At 36.6% G+C, this 14,415-nt stretch overlaps 1 protein-coding gene across 18 annotated transcripts in view; it reads left to right on the top strand.

Moving 5' to 3' along the window:
* Positions 1-14,415, top strand: part of RBMS3 (RNA binding motif single stranded interacting protein 3) — an 861,233-nt gene that overhangs the window by 385,638 nt on the left and 461,180 nt on the right.

Raw genomic sequence — 14,415 nt, 5'->3', positions numbered from 1 at the left:
GCTTTTGATTTCTGCTTGCAGAGCCATTTTCCTAGTGATTCAGGTCTTGACCATAGTTAGGGCAATTATATAAAAACATCCTAAACTAAACAGTTCTCTAAACTGTGTCTGAACCAGCATGTCCTAGGATCCTGAAACGCTATTTTCCTTATACAATTAGGTTACTGCCTAGAGGAGAGATTTCCTCTGTAAGTCATGAACCTCCAGCAATTTAAAGGGACACGAAAGAGCTGATACCATCAGCAAGCATACTAATTTACAAATTACATCAAAATGTTCTTGGAGACAACATGTCTTTGTTGAAAAAAAAAAATTCCACTTTGAACTTATAAATAAATATGTAATCATGGTACAATTACATGACTATTCAAACTTTTGATATCCTTTTTGAATCACAGATCTCAAATTTTGTCTCATAAGGATCTGATATATTTCCAAAAATCCTTTGAGATGGATCCAACTTAATTACAATGAAAAGAAAAATGGGCTTCCAATCCCTTGTATTTCAAGAGATGGGTGTTTGAATTTGATTTAACTGCCTTCTGATATCTTTGGCTTGCAATGCATGAAAGTCTTTTTTTAAAAAAAGATCTTTGAATGAAACAAAAAACTTAGGAAATATCATTCTCTAAAGTCTAGGAGGCTTTGAAAGCATTGCCTATTTCCATTTCATTAATTTTAAAAATCTTTCCAAATCTTGGAATAAAATCAGTTTTGCAAGTTAAGAAACATTTAGCTAAGGCAAACTGTATAGCTCAGAAATCTTTCAGAAAGGGTTAGGCAATTGGAATGCTGAAAATATTAGATTGATGGGATTATAGTGATCCATATTTATCGACCAAGGAAAGGAGTTGCATGAGTTGCTTAGGGAAAAATCAGATGTTAAAATTGTATGTATAATCTGATATCATTTTGGCTAAAATAAGGAAAACAATTTTATTAAAAAATTATTATCTTGGATGGTGGCATCATAGCTAATTTCTCTTTGTATTGGCTGAATTTCTGTAATAAAATTACATAACTTATAAAATTAGAAAAAATCAATAGCCATTTTCTTATTTTTAAAATTTTAATTTTTGTGAGTATATAGTAGGTGTATATATTTATGAGGTACAGGAGATATTTTGTTACAGGCATGTAATGCATAATAATCACTTTATGGAAAATGACGTATCCATGCCTTCAAGCATTTATCCTTTGTTTTATAAGACATCCAATTCTTTTAGTTATTTAAAAATGTACAATTAAATTATTTTGACTATAGTCACCCTGTTGTGCTGTCAAATATTAGATATTATTTATTCTTTCAAACTATTTTTTGTACCCTTCAACCATCCTCACCTCCCCTTCATCCCCTGCTACAGTTCCTAGCCTCTGGTAACCATCCTTCTACTGTCTATCTCCATGTGTTCAATTGTTTTGATTTTTATATCCAACAAATAAGTGAGAACATACAATGTCTGTTTTTCTGTTACTGGCTTATTTCACTTAACGTAATGACCTCCAGTTTCATCCATGTTGTTGGAAATGACAGGATCTCATTCTCTTTTATGGCTGAACAGTACTCCATTGTGTATAAGTACCACATTTTCTTTATCCATTCATCTGTTGATGGATACTGAGGTTGCTTCCAAATCTTGGCTGTTGTAAACAGTGCTGTAACAAACATGGGAATGCAGATATCTCTTCAATATATTGATTTTCCTTCTTTTGGGCATATACTCAGCAACGGTATTTCTGGATCATATGGTAGCTCTATTTTTAGTTTTTTGAGAAATCTAAACTCTTCTCCATAGTGGTTGTACTAATTTATATTCCCTCCAACACTATACAAGGGTTCCCTTTTCTCTACAACCTCTCCAACATTTGTTATTGCATGTCTTTTGGATAAAAGCCATATTAACTGGGCTGAGATGATATTTCATCATAGTTTTGATTTGCATTTCTCTGATGATCAGTGATATTGAGCACCTTTCCATATGCCTGTTTGCCATTTGTATGTTACCCTTTGAAAAATTTCTATTAAAATATTTTGCCCATTTTTAGTTGGATTATTATATTTTTTCCTATACAGTTGTTTGAGCTCCTTGTATTTTCTGATTATCAAGCTCTTGTCAGATGGGTAGTTTGCAAATATTTTCTCTCATTCTGTGGGTTGATTCTTCACTTTGTTCATTGTTTTCCCTCACTGTGCAGAAGCTTTTTAACTTAATGAGATCCCATCTGTCCGTTTTTGCTTTGGTTGCCTGTGTTTCTCCAATGTTTTCTTTTAGTAGTTTCATAGTTTGAGGTCTTAGATTTAAGTCTTTAATCCGTTTTGATATGTTTTTTGTATATGGTGAGAGACAGGGGTCAAGTCTCATTCTTCTGCATATGGATATCCAGTTTTCCCAGTACCATTTATTGAAGAGATTGTCCATTCTTCAATGTGTGGCTTTGGCACCTTTGTGAAAAATGAGTTCACTGTAGGTATGTAGATTTGCTTCTAGATTTTCTATTATGTTTCATTGGTCTATGTGTCTGTTTTTATGCCAGTACCATGCTGTTTTGGTTACTATAGCTCTGTAGTATAATTTGAAGTCAGGTAATGTGATTTCTTCAGTTTTGTTCTTTTTGCTCAGAATAGCTTTGGCTATTCGGGATCTTTGTGATTCTGTAGAAATTTTAGAATTATTTTTTCTATTTCTGAGAAGAATGTCATTGGTATATTGATAGGGACTGCATTGAATCTGTAGATTGTTTTGGGTAGTATGGACATTTTAAACAATATTGCTATCCAATATCCAATCCATGAACATGGAATATTTTTAATTTTTTTGTGCCCTCTTCAATTTCTTTTATCAGTGTTTCACAGTTTTAATTATAGAGATATTTTGCTTCTTTGATTAATTCCTAGGTATTTAATTTTATTTTTGGCTATAGTAGGTGGAATTACTTTTTAAATTTCTTTTTCAGATTGTTCCCTGTTGGCATATGGAAATGCTACTAATTTTTGTGCGTTGATCTTGTATCCTTCAACTTTACTGAATTTGTTTATCAATTGTAATAGTATTTTTGGTAGAGTCTTTAAGTTTTTTCAAATATAAGATCGTATCATCTGCAAATGAGGATCATTTGACTTCTTCCTTTCTCATTTGGATGCCCTTTATTTCTTCCTTTTCTGACTGCTGTAGCTAGAATTTCCAGTACTACGTTAAATAACAGTGGTGAAAGTGAATATCCTTGTCATGTTCTTATAGGAAAGGGTTTCAGTTTTTCCTCATTCAGTATAATACTAGTTGTGGGTCTGTCACATATGGCTTTTATTATGTTGAGGTATGTTCTGTCTATACCTAGTTTTTTGAGGGTTTTTATTATGAAGAGATGTTCAGTTTTTTCAAATGCTCTATCAGCATCAATCAAAATGATCATATGGTTGTTGTCCTTCATTTTGTTGATACGTTGTATCACATTGATTTGTGAATGTTGAATCATTCTTGCCTCCAAGATTAAATCCCACATTGTCATGATGAATGATCATCTTAATGTATTGTTGAATTCAGTTTGCTAGTATTTTGTCGAGGATTTTCGTGTCAATATTAATCAGAGATATTGGCCTGTAGTTTTCTTTTATTGATGTATCTTTTTTCTCGTTTTGGTATCAGGATAATACTGGTCTCATAGAATGAATTTGAAATTATTTCCTCCTCCCCTATTTTTCAGAATTGTTTGAGGATTGGTATTAATTCATCTTAAATGTTTGATAGAATTCAGCAGTGAATCTGTTGGGTCCTGGGCTTTTCCTTATTGGGAGACTTTTTATTATGGATTCAATCTCATTGTTTGTTATTGGTCTGTTTAGTCTTTGGATTTCTTCATAATTCAATCTTGGTGGTTTGTACATATCTAGGAATTTATTCAGTTCCCCTTGATTTTCCAGTTTATTGGCATATAGTTGCTCACAGTAGCTATTAATGATCCTTTAAATTTCTGTGACATAAGTTTTAAGAGCTCCTTATTCTTTTTTACTTTTTCTTTTGAGATGGAGTCTTGTTCTGTCACCCAGGCTGGAGTGCAGTGGCACAACCTCAGCTCACTGCAACCTCCGCCTCCCAGGTTCAAGTGATTCTCCCACCTCAGCTTCCCAACTAGTTGGGATTACAGTGCTTGCCACCATGTTTGGCTAATCTTTATATTTTTAGTAGAGGTGGGGTCTCACCATGTTGGCCAGGCTGGTCTCAATCTCCCAACCTCTAGTGATTTGCCTTGGCCTCCCAAAGTTCTGGGATTGCAGGCATGAGCCACCACGCTCAGCTTCCTTTTTCATCTCTTATTTATTTCTTTCTTTATTTAGGTTTTCTTCCTTTTTTTTCTTCATTAGTCTGGCTAAAAGTTTGTCAGTTTTGTTTATCTTTTCAAAAAACAAATGTTTCATCTATCTTTTGTATTATTTTCTTCATTTCAAATCATTTATTTCTACTCTGATCCTTATTTCTTTTCTTCTACTAACTTTGCATTTAAATCATGCTTGCATTTTTAGTTCTTTAAGATGCATCCTTAGGTTATTTATTTGAATTTTTTCTTATTTTTTGATGTAGGCACTTATAGCTATAAACTTCCCTCTGAGTACTGCTTTTGCTGTATTCCATAGGTTTTGATATGTTATGTTTCCATTATCATTTGTTTCAAGAAATGTTTAAATTTTCTTCTTAACGTCTTTATTGAACCACTGGTTATTCAGGAGCATATTGTTTAATCTCCATGTGTTCATATAGTTTCCAAACTTCCTCTTGTTGTTGATTTCTAGTTTTATTTCATTGTGGTCAGAGAAGATACTTGATATTTTTTCCATTTTTTAAATGTTTTAAGGTTTGTTTTGTGACCTAACACATAGTCTATCCTAGAGAATGATCCACATGATGAGGAGAAAATTGTGTATTCTGTTGTCTCTGGAGGATATGTTTTGTGAATATCTATTAGGTCCATATTTTCTATACTGCAGATTAAGTCTGATGTTTCTTTGTTGAGTTTCTATCTGGGAGATCTGTCCAATGCTGAAAGTGGATTATTGATGTCTTAGCTATTATTGTATTGAGGTCTACTTTTCCCTTTAGCTCTAATAATATTTGCTTTATATATCAGGGTGCTCCAGTGTTGGGTGCCTATATATTTAGAATTGTTATGCTCTTATGCTGGATTGACCCCTTTATCATTATGTAAGGATCTTCTTTGTCTCTCCTTGCAGTTTTTGTCTTGAAATCCATTTTTTCTTATATAAGTGTAGATACACCTGCTGTTTTTTGTTTTCATTGTCATGGAATATCTTTTTTTTTTCCATCCCTTTATTTTCAGTTTGTGGGTCTTTATACGTGACCTGGGTTTCTTGTAGGCAACAGATCATGGAATCTTATTTTTTCATCCATTTAGCCATTCTATGTCTTTTGATTAGAGAGTCCATTTACAATCAATGTTATTATTGATAGGTAGGGACTTAGACTTTCCATTTTGCTATTTGTTTTCTGGTTGTTTTGTAGTCTTCCCTTCCTTCTTAACTTCCTTTCAGTCTTCCTTTTAGTGAATGTGATTTTCTCTGACGGTATGATTTAATTTCTTGCTTTTTATTTTTTGTGTATCCATTGTGTGTTTTTTGATTTGAGGTTACAGTGAGGCTTGCAAATACTATCTTATAACCTATTATTTTAAACAGATGACTGCATAAGAAAACACACACACACACACGAAAATTACTAAAAACCCTACACTTTAACTTCATCACCTGCTTTTTAACTTTTTGTTATTTCTCTTTATGTCTTATTGTACTGTCTGTATCTTGAAATGCAATTGTAGTTATTGTTTTTGATTGGTTCATCATTTAGTCTTTCCACTTAAGAGTAGTTTACACACCACAATTACAGTGTTATACAATTCTGTGTTTTTCTCTGTACTTACTATTACTGGTGAGTTTTGTACCTTCAGATGATTTCTTCTTGCTCATTAACATCTTTTTCTTTCAGATTGAAGAACACCCTTTAGCATTTCTTGGAAGGCAGGTCTGGTGTTGATAAAATCCATCAGCTTTTTTTTCATCTAGAAAGGTCTTTATTTCTTTTTCACACTTGAAGGATATCTTTGTCGGATATACTATTCAAGGGTAAAAGTTTTTTTTTTTCTTTCAGTACTTTAAATACGTCATGCCACTCTCTCCTGGTCTGTAAGGTTTCTACTGAAAAGTCTGTTACCAGATGTATTACAGCTCTATCATATGTTGTCTTTTTTTCCTCTTACTACTTTTCGGATCCTTTCTTTATCCTTGACTTATGGAGGTTTGATTATTAGATGCCTTGAGGTAGTCTTCTTTGGGTTAAACCTGCTTGGTGTTCTATAACTTTCTTGTGCTTGAATGTTGGCACCTTTCTCTAGGTTTGGGAAGTTCTCTGATATTATCCCTTTGCATAAACTTCCTACACATATCTCTTTCTCTACCTCATTTTTTAAGGCAAATAACTCTTATATTTGCCCTTTTGATACTACTTTCTAGATCTTGTCAGCATGCTTCATTGCTTTTTACTCTTTTTTGTCCCCTCTGATTGTGTGTTTTCAAATAGGCTTTCTTCAAGCTCACTAATTCTTCTGCTTGATCAGTTTTACTGTTGACTCTGATGCATTCTTCACTATGTCATTTGCATTTTTAAACTCTAGAATTTCTGCTTGATTCTTTTAAATTATTTGAATTTCTTTGTTAATTTTTTCTGATAGAATTCTGAATTTTTTTGTCTGTATTATCTTTAATTTTTAAAAATTTCCTCAAACAGCTATTTTGAATACTCTGTGTGAAAGGTCACATGTCTCTGTTTCTGCAGGATTAGTCCTTCATGCACTATATACTTCATTTGGTCAGGTCATGTCTTCTTGGATGATTTTGATGCTTGTAGGTGTTCAGAGGTGTCTGGACATTGAAGAGTTAGGTATTTATTGTTGTGTTCATGGTTTGGGCTTGTTTGTGCCCATCCTTCTTGAGAAGGCTTTCCAGGTATTTGAAAGGACTTGGGCCCTCAGCCCAATATTTCTGTGGTTTTTGCAGACTCATAGAGGTACCACCTTGGTGATCTTGGATAAGATCTGGAAGAATTCTCTGGATTACCAGGCAGAGACTCTTCTCCTTTTCCTTTACTTTCTCCCAAACAAATGGAATCTCTGTCTTTACACTGAGACACCTCAAACTGGAGGTGTGGTGATGCACTGGGATTGACCCCATGTGGTTTCTGTGGCTGCCATCAATGTGACTGCTGGGTCAGACCTGAAACCTTCATAGCACTGAGTCTTGCCCAAGGCCCACTCTAACCACTACCTGGCTATCACCTATGTTTACACAAAACCCTAGGCCTCTACAATTTACAGGTGGAAAATCCAGCCAAGTTTGTGTCCCTACCTTCAGGATGGCAAGTTTCCCCAGGCCCCAGGTGGGTCCAGAGATACTGTCTGGGAGCCAGGGATTGTAGTCAAAAACCTTAAAAATTTGACTGATGCTCTGTTATACTCCAGCTAAGCTGGCACTCAGTCCACAACATAAAGTTCTTTCCACTCTTCTCCTTTCCACAGGCAGAGAAGCCTTTCCCTGTGGGCATTGCCACCACTGGCCCATTGAGGGGTTCTGCTAGGCCACTGCCCATGTTCCCTTAAAGCCCAGTGACTCTTAAGTCAGCTTGTGGTAAATGCTGCCAAGCCTGAGACTCAACCTTCTGAGAATTTGGATCTCCTCTGGCCCAGGGCAGGTCCAGAAATGCTGTCTACTAGCCTAGGCCTAGGCTTAGTGACCCTAAGAGCCTGCTTTTTGCTCTATGCCACAGTGGCTGAACTGGTACCTAAGACACAAGACAAAGTCTCCTTTACTTTTCCTTTCTATACATCTCAGAGCCTAAGGCCCATAGCATACAACCTGGGTTTTGCTGCTGGTTATTCAGGGCCCAACGGCTCTTTAGTCAGCAGGTTATGAATCCTTCCAGGACTAGGTCCTTCCCTTCAATGCAGCAGGTTGCCTTTTGGCCCAGGGTGTTTCTACAAATGTCATCTGAGAGCTAGAGCCTGGAGTGGGGGGCTCATTATTCTGCCCATTGCCCTATTCTACTATGGCTGAGCTGGTATTCAAGACACAAGGCTCCTCTTTACTCTTTGCTGTCCACCCCTTAGGCAGAAGGAAGGAGACACTTTCATTGCTGTGAGCTGCATTACCTACGGCTGGGGGAGGGATGGCACAAGCATTCCTTTAGCTGCCCGGGCTGGTGTCTCCCTAGGTCTCATGCCATGCCACCCTAGTCCTCTGGCTCTGAGCCCAGTCCAGCACTAGGAGTTGCATATGAGTTGCAGTCCTTGTGCCCTTGACTGCCTTTCGGAGTTTACCTAGGTCCCCAGAGCACTTTGGCCTGTGATGGCAAGGCTTGCCAGGAATCTTGGGTATCAACTGATGAGATGGATGATTCTTCTCTGGCTAGGTCTGGTCCAAATGCTCCCTCTGTGTGTGGGCATTGGCTGAGCCTAGTACAGCTTTGCTCTCCACTGTGGCAGGGCAGCACTGAGTTTAATGTGAAGTCCCCCAGTTGCTGTATTCTCCCTCCCTCAAATGCACAGACTCTGTGCTGCATGGCTCACTACCTGTGGTGTTGGAGGGGTGGTTTTGGTGCTTCAGGACTGTCTGTCCTGTTCTCCTCAATCTCTTTCAAGATATGAAGTTAAAATTAGGTACTGGGATTGCTCACCTGAGTTTTGGTCCTTGAGATGGTGCTTTTCTGTGTGCAGATAGTTGTTAAAATTTGGTGTTCCTGCTGGGGGTACCAACTATGTAGGTTTCTATTCTGCCATTTTGTTCCATCCTTTATCAACTATTTATTTTAGGAAAAGAAATGTGTGTACAATTGGAGAGCCATTTACAAAACCTTTACTACAAATATTTTTGATTTTATAATTTATGATAACAGGAACTATATTTTTATAACTCTATAAACCTCTGGGTGTCCCTAATACATAGAATAGTGAGAGCTCAAGAATTAGTTTTAGTTGCCTTTCCAGGTAGGACCATCAGAAGGAATCACAGGGCAGTTTGTTTTGAAGGCAGACTAAAGCACCAAGGTCTAGGTGTAAGGGAAATTACATTTTACTGAATTCTGTTATGTTTGACTTGTTTTTGTTTTTACCAGGTACATTTATTACTCTCGATTGTGCATATATACATATAAGTGCTTTTTTATTTTTAAAACTCTAATAATTAAGCTTGTATTTGATATGTCAAGTGGGATGGAGAAAAGTAATTTGGAGTATAAGAAGATGTAGAATCCACCATGTCTCATAGTGACAGGGACAGTATTTGAGGATATTTATTTAAAATATTTGAAATAAGGCCTATAAACATGTGACTGAAGAGCATATTCAATCAAATATGAGTATAAATTAGGAAAGTGCACAACTGTAGTTAAATAGAACCTTTTATCAAAGGTTTTGAAGGAGGAAATCATGGATGGAACCCTGTCCCAGGAAAATACTGGTATGCAAAAGCACACACGGCTCTATAAGGAAATTTAGATGAAGTGACAAGTTGGTGGAGGGAATATACAGAATGCACAGTATAACAAAAACAAAGAATCACACGTAATACATGCTTCTTAAAGGGGTTACCCTATATGTAGAATTCACTTTTCTTCCTTTCTGCTCTGAACTATTTCATGTATCTTTCCGGGTTGTTGCCCAATTTTATTATAATGGTCTATCCTCTAAAGATGAATAGGTGGTAAAAAGAAGGATGCTTCGGTTGTGGGGAAGAGTAAGTAGGGATGAGTACAAGCATGCTTCCCAGGCCATTTGCTGAAACTATTGAGTGTGAATATGGATTAAAGTACCTGGGAAGAGGTAGGGGGCTTGTCTTCCAGTTGACACCCTGAGGTCATTACCTCTATTCCTTGTATGGAGGAATAGTCTACTGTTCTACCCATCTGTAAGTCTAGAGCAAGGGGGAGGGAAGAATGGGACAGCCAGGAATAAAATTTTAGTTAGGTTTGCCTATCCTAAATTGGGGCTGGGGATTGTAGAGCTATAATTAAAGTGTTCAGTCATAGCCCACTTTTATCATAATTATAAACTCAATGGAATTGTTTTATTAATATGCTGGGCTTGCTCATGCAGTCACCATCACACACTTGTACCTCCTGCTGTTTTGATGGTAGAGACACACAGGACCAACAGCTCAAACAAGACATTTTATTTGTATATTTGAACACTGCCCGTTAGCAAAGCAAAGCTTTGCTAGATGGTTCCCAGAGGTTAATCTGCCCATTTACTGCCAAGTATACTGCTCCTTAATCTGTGCAATATTATAATAAAATAATGGTTGGTCTTTGGCAAATCAGTAAGTTTCTTTAATCTCAATAAAGCATAGTGACTGCACTAAGCCCATAAATAATGATTCTGATACTCATTTTGACTTTATTCAGTATAAAGAAGCAATTTCTCTCATTTAAAAATCAATCGAACATGGTGAAGAGGTAAGTGAGTTTTGGGATTTGAATTTGTGTTTAGTTTACTAAGATTTTTTGTGTAACATAAATGGAATGAGAAAGTGTTCCATTTTCAAGTGCCATACTACTAAATACTTTGCTTTCTAAATTTGTCTGTCTTTGTAATTGTTTTATTCTGCTTGGAAATACCATTGGGGACCTATTCCTTTTCCCCAGTCCTTATTTTTATCATTTGTGTGCAAAATATATTGAGTTTTCCCCCACCTGGAAGAAACAGTTGCCATTTTAAAATACTAACACTTTTTTTCCCACAATTTATATGGTAGTGATTACTCTCTATAGCTTGTACTTAATTTCAAACAAACTGAGTGACAGAAAGATAGACTAATTCGTACATATATACATAAATTTAGAATATGGATAATTTTACCATCATGGCACTTACTGAATGGAACCTGGCTCAGTTGTTCAACTCTGTTGACCAGAGCTGTACACCCTAAGCCATACATACTACACGGTATAAAATTAGTTCAATAATATAAGATAATTGTGTCTATATGCCATTTAAACATAAACCACTGCATTTAAATTTATTTATCCACTCTACTAGACCATAAACTCTTTGTCAAGAGAAGCCATGTTAGAGTTTTTGTTTTCGTTACAGCATCTGGCACTGTCTTCCTTGTATGTAGTAGACGCTTAGTAAATTTAATAATATAATAATAAGAAGAAAAGGAAGATCACATTGTGGTTCAAAAATATCACTAATAATAGGCAAATTCCTGTTCCAAAAGCTGATGTCTTGTTTTCGTATTTCTGGCACCCAAATTTCAGAATGCTTAGGCAATTAAACTGGAATATGAGGGGACTCCAGTGGAGCAACCTGTTTTCTGTACAGTGGATATTGTTACCCAGGTTATTTTCCTCTGTTTGCTAAGTGTCTGAGGCTGCAACCCTTCCTGTTCAGGCAGTCCATATGTGGTTTCTTTTCTGTATCAACTCCCTGCATTTTATATTTTTAAGACATTTGAAAGCATAGGTGATTCAGGTTATAATGGCTTAGAATTTTTCTCACAGTAAGCTCTTTTGTCTCTGGCTTTTGCTTTTCAGCAGGAACTATCTTTTGCCTTTATTTTTTCACAAATCTAAGGTAGACCATATGGCTATCATATTGGTTCCCCTGTGGTATCCCGGCTTTACTATGATGATCACTCACAGTAAATGGAGACAAAAGGAGATACTGAAGAAACGAGTAGGTTTTCTTGTTGTTTTAAAAGAAAAGTTGCAATAAATATATCAATGCTGTTATTTCATTATCTTATGTGATCACATAATGCAAAGAACTAGGAAATCCAATAAGGAAAGATAGTCAGGAATAACTGAATAGTTTAGGGATACAGTAGAAATCCAGCAGAAATACAGAGGTATGGAGGCAGTCTAAGTGCCATCAGACTTCCAGGCAGCCTGCCAACCACCCCTCTCTCCCTGCAACTCAGTCATCCTATTCGGAGCCCAGACAACAGCCTCAGAATATTGCTAAGCCCAAATGGAAGGTGGGGAAGGATTTATAGAAAGGTGATTCATTGTTAACATCTTCAACTGTTAAACTTAAGTAGAATTTCAGCTGAATGTATATATAATTCTTAGCCAAAATGTTTGCTTATTCTGTTTAGAAATCACATTTGACTCACGGTTGGATTGTCTTTGAAAGAATTTGGGTGCTACACCAAGCCATCTGTGTTTCAAGCGAGCTTTTATGACAGTCATTCTGAAGAGGTGGAACAATACAAATGTGAAATTTAGTGTGCAGTTACACTCTGAGAGCAAGTCTCCTTGGCTCACTGTTGATGGCACTGCAAATCTAAAGCAGGAGTTCTAGTTTTATCATTACTTCCCCCCAATACACCTCAAAACACACACATAAAGAACAATCCCAATGTTGGTAAACAAATAAGCAGTTTAAATAGAGAACTTAAGGAGCCCACAGCAACACAGAAGTGTAAAATAAGCTTTTGAAGTTGGTAAAGAAACATTTAATGAAATTTCAGATGGATTGTCACACAGTGGTTCAACTGAATGGCAAAGGTCTCAGGGAAGATGTTGCCAGCAAATGCACTAAAGGAAACAATATAAGAACCATCTGGACACTACTGTTCTTTGTAGAATTCCATTATAGATGGATGGATGGACAGATAGATAGATAGATAGACAGATAGATAGATGGATAGATACACACACACATACATACAGTTTTTTCTCTAAAGTCACCAGGCTTGTAGTGCAATAAAAATAGCAAAACTTTAAATTAACACACAGGGTTTAAAACATTTCAGGAAAGCATTGATTATATCTGCCAATGGAATGAGTGTATTTGGCAAATGACCTAATTATCACAGAGTTGGTTCTTTCTCACTGCTCTACTTCTCGCTAATTGCAGAACTGCTGGCCTTCTCCCCCTGACAAGGAAGAAAAACAAGGACAGGAGTGTGTGGAGAAAACAGTGACATTCAGTTTTAATTCATTTGAACCTGCTGCCAAGCTTAATTATGTAATTGAGAGAGTGAGACGGGTGGGCTTACAGCCACTTGGGCCAGAGTTTCTGATGGTTAGCATTTGCCAGTGTTGTGTTGAGGATTTTAGCAGTTACTGGAAAGCATTATTAGCTGAAGCTGAACTAATCTCCCCTTACCCTTCTCCTCACCAGGTGTAGGTACAGAGGTTGCTGTTCCCAGACTTGATTATTTGTCATTAAGGAAAACAAATTGAAAGCAAATTGAAGTGGCTTTATTCCTTGCTAAATGCATCATTATTCTTTAGGGGCAGTCTCCTATTTCATTTTGTTTTCTTCTGATTGTGATGTAGTATCTGCTGTCATGTAAAACTCAGTAATGCAATGTTTATTTCTAGAATGGGAGTATTTTTCAGGGTTGCTTGAGACATTTTACATAAACTTCCATTGTAACTAGTGAAAGTGAGTATATATGAAAAACACATAATTCAGTGAAATATTTCTGATTTGGTAGCTTATCCCCTATTTTTAATTTTATTTATGAAGTCTTTATCCCCCTTGGCTTGGAACCGTCAATACAGATATTTTATACAAAAGGGCCAGCCTCTCTCTCCTTGCTGGCAGAGTGACTCTTTATAAGTACACTTTTTTCAAAGTTTAGCCAGAACGTCCCTGATTCAGAGAAAGCTCAGGGTGTCTCCTACCCTCACAGAAATGTTCTCTGTTCAGATTGAAGTTTAGTCCTGGAGGTCAGCATCTTGATTTTGTAATATCCTGTGTACCATGTGGGGGTGGAAAGGAAGAGAAGAAGCCAGAGAGAAGACACGCTAGACTGAAGGGTGGGAGCCATAAAATAAGAGGCTGCCTGCTGGGTGGCAGCATGGCTGAAACAGAACCATGACCACTTAGCATTACGTGATCTTTATAGCCCAGCAGTATTAATAGACACTTTTATCAGTTCATCCCCTTCATAGTTCCATGAAGTAAGTTAACATTTTTTAAACGTGCTTTCCATTTATTTTCACAAATATTTATTAAGCATAGGCTAGATGTTAGGTACAGTCCCAGTACCTGGGGTAATACAAAGAAACAACACCTGGTAACGGAGAGTGCTCTTTTTTCTTCTAGGTACAATGGGTGAAGGGGAGGATCCTTGTCTGGCGAAGGGCAACACTTTCATGAAGTTTCTAGACACGCCCACCCTTCTACTCTCTCAGGAATGTTTTTCTATAAATCATCCACTTGTCCTCCTGAAGTTTTAATCTATTTTCTGCTTGATCTTTCCTATCAATATTCAACATTCAAAAATGCCAAGAACAGTATCTGTCCTGTAGAAAGTGGTCAATAACGATTTGTTGAATAATTTACGTGAATACTCAGCAGTTTCCTACCCTAGCTTCACACTGGAATCAGGTGGGAAATAGA

The sequence above is a fragment of the Pongo abelii genome, chromosome 2, assembly GCF_028885655.2.
Source record: "Pongo abelii isolate AG06213 chromosome 2, NHGRI_mPonAbe1-v2.0_pri, whole genome shotgun sequence".
NCBI lineage: Eukaryota > Metazoa > Chordata > Mammalia > Primates > Hominidae > Pongo > Pongo abelii.
This window is presented reverse-complemented; position numbering and strand designations above follow the sequence as displayed.